Genomic DNA, 2,605 nt, shown 5'->3' on the forward strand with positions numbered 1-2,605 from the left:
GGTTAAGTTAATAACTAATTTTAATTAAGCCACTGACTCACTGACATGCGGGCCCCGCCCGGCTAACCAAGTTAGTTAGGGTTAATTTTAATTAGGTTAGTTAGTCCAGACACTGACACGCAGGGCCCACAGGTCAGTTTGACCTGGACGGCGCCCGTTGACCTGCTGAGGTCAGCATGAGGTCATGCTGACGCAATAATTCCTTTCAGGAATTTAAATAAATCTTAAATGATTTATTATTTTCAGAAAATGTCCAAAACTTCTAAAATTCATAGAAATTTAACCGTAACTCCAAATGAAATAAATTATCTATGAAAAATTATCAGAAAAATTCAAGGAATCCATCTGTACCATTTTCATGCATGTTTGAGCAATGTTTGTCCTCTGTTTTGGACAAAACAAATAAAGAGCATTTAAATAATCACATATGGAGTTTGAATTTGAATCTTGTATTCAAACCAACTTCATTTAAATCATAGCTAGGTGCATTAGCCCAAAACACATTCATATTGCCATGTCATAGCATGCATCATATTGTGCATTGCATTGATCGTGTTTCTTCTGTGTTTGCCGGTGTTGTTCCCCCTCGGTAGACGTTGTACCGATGATGTGATCGTTGACACTAATGAAGACTCAATGCTATCTTCAGAAGTGCCAGGCAAGCAAAACCCCCTTGTTCATTCCGATAAAATCCCACTCTCTCGCTCCTGCTCTCTTTTACTGCATTAGGACAACAACGACATATTTGTTACTTGCTGCGGTAGCTGAACCCTTTATCCTTTGCATGACCTGTCATTGCCACAGTAAATAGATGAAACCCACTAGCATGAGTAGGAGTTGTTTGAGCCCTGATGTGCCTACTCATTCATGCTTGTTTGTCATGCCTGCTACTGCTTAGAGTTGAGTCAGGTCTGATTCATCGGGGATGAATCAGAGGCGTGTGAACATATCCTACTGTGTGTGAGCTAAGTGTGTGAACACGATTTGGTAAAGGTAGCGGTGAGAGGCCATGTAGGAGTACATGGTGGGTTGTCTCATTGCAGCCGTCCTCAGGAACTGAGTTCTGTGTTTGTGATCCATGATCAGTTACTACCACACATTGGGCTCCGGGCGCTCCAAGCTCTCTCGACTTATTAATCAACTTGATCTCTGTCCAGGAGTTGCAACTAGTTTCTGGTGTTTGTAGGTAGTGTTGGTAGTCTACCAAGTGGCACCCGGTACAGGTGGGCTTGGGACAGACTAGGCACAGTGGCACGGTGTACCAAGTGGCACCCGGATGGTGGGCTTGGGAACCCTGCTCACATCGTTTAGGGCCGTGAGCGACACCCCGGCCGGATCTCCTTGCGGATGGAACCCGAATAGGCGATAAACCTGGACTAGAGACTTGTTCGGTTAGTCAGGTCGTGGCCGACTCCCTCGCCCGGCTTCCGCTTGAAGGTTGCCGAGGTACATGACGTGTACAGGGCGGTAAGTGGCGAGAGCGTGTGTGAAGAAGTACACCCCTGCAGGGTTAACATCATCTATTCGAATAGTCGGATTCCTCGGATATGGAAACTTGGACCCCTTGTACAGTTCATAGACAAGTGAAAGTGGATACTTTAAAATACGCAAGATAAGCGTGAGTGCTATGGATGGCGTTCTCGTAGGGAGACGGGAGCGGATCCATAGTGGTGTATTGATATGGTGAATATGTGGACTCGTGTGCGCCACATCAAAAGAGTTACTTGCGGTCGTAGTTCAGGATAGCCACCGAGTCAAAGCTGGCTTGCTGCAGTCAAACTCCACCATCCCCTTTGTTGATAATGATGAATATGTAGTTAGTTCTGATGTAAGTCTTGCTGGGTACATTTATACTCACGTTTGCCTATTTTATGTTTTTGCAGAGAGACTTCAGTCTCGCTAGTAGTTCCGCTTGGACTTCGACGTTTAGCTTGTTACCTCAGCTACGATCTTGTGCCCTCGGCAGGATCTGGTAGATAGTCAGGCTTCTCAGCCTTTTCCATTTATAGATGTCTGTACTCAGACATGATAGCTTCCGTTTGTGCTTGACTTGTATGCTCTGATTGTTGGGTCATGAGACCCATGATTGTATTATCTCGCTCCTCGGAGCCTATTGAATAAATACTTGAGTTGTAGAGTCATGTTGTGATGCCATGTTGTATTTGCACATATCGAGCATATTGTGTGTATGTTATTGAAATGCTTGGTATGTGTGGGATCTGACAACCTAGTTGTTTATCCTTGGTAGCCTCTCTTACCGGGAAATGTCTCCTAGTGTTTCCACTGAGCCAGGGTAGCTTGCTACTGCTCCGAAACACTTAGGCTGGCCGGCATGTGTCCTTCTTCGTTCCTGTGTCTGTCCCTTTGGGGAAATGTCACGCGATGAATACCGGAGTCCTGTTAGCCCGCTACAGCCCGGTTCACCGGAGTCCTGCTAGCCCAGTGCTACAGCCTGGATCCACTCGCTGATGACCGACACGTTCGATGTTGGGTCATGGATGCCTGTCCCTGTAAGTTTGTGCCACTTTGGGTTTACGACTAGCCATGTCAGCCCGGGCTCCTTATCATATGGATGCTAGCGACACTATCATATACGTGTGCCAAA

The sequence above is a fragment of the Triticum aestivum genome, chromosome 7A, assembly GCF_018294505.1.
Source record: "Triticum aestivum cultivar Chinese Spring chromosome 7A, IWGSC CS RefSeq v2.1, whole genome shotgun sequence".
Classification (NCBI taxonomy): Eukaryota; Viridiplantae; Streptophyta; class Magnoliopsida; order Poales; family Poaceae; genus Triticum; species Triticum aestivum.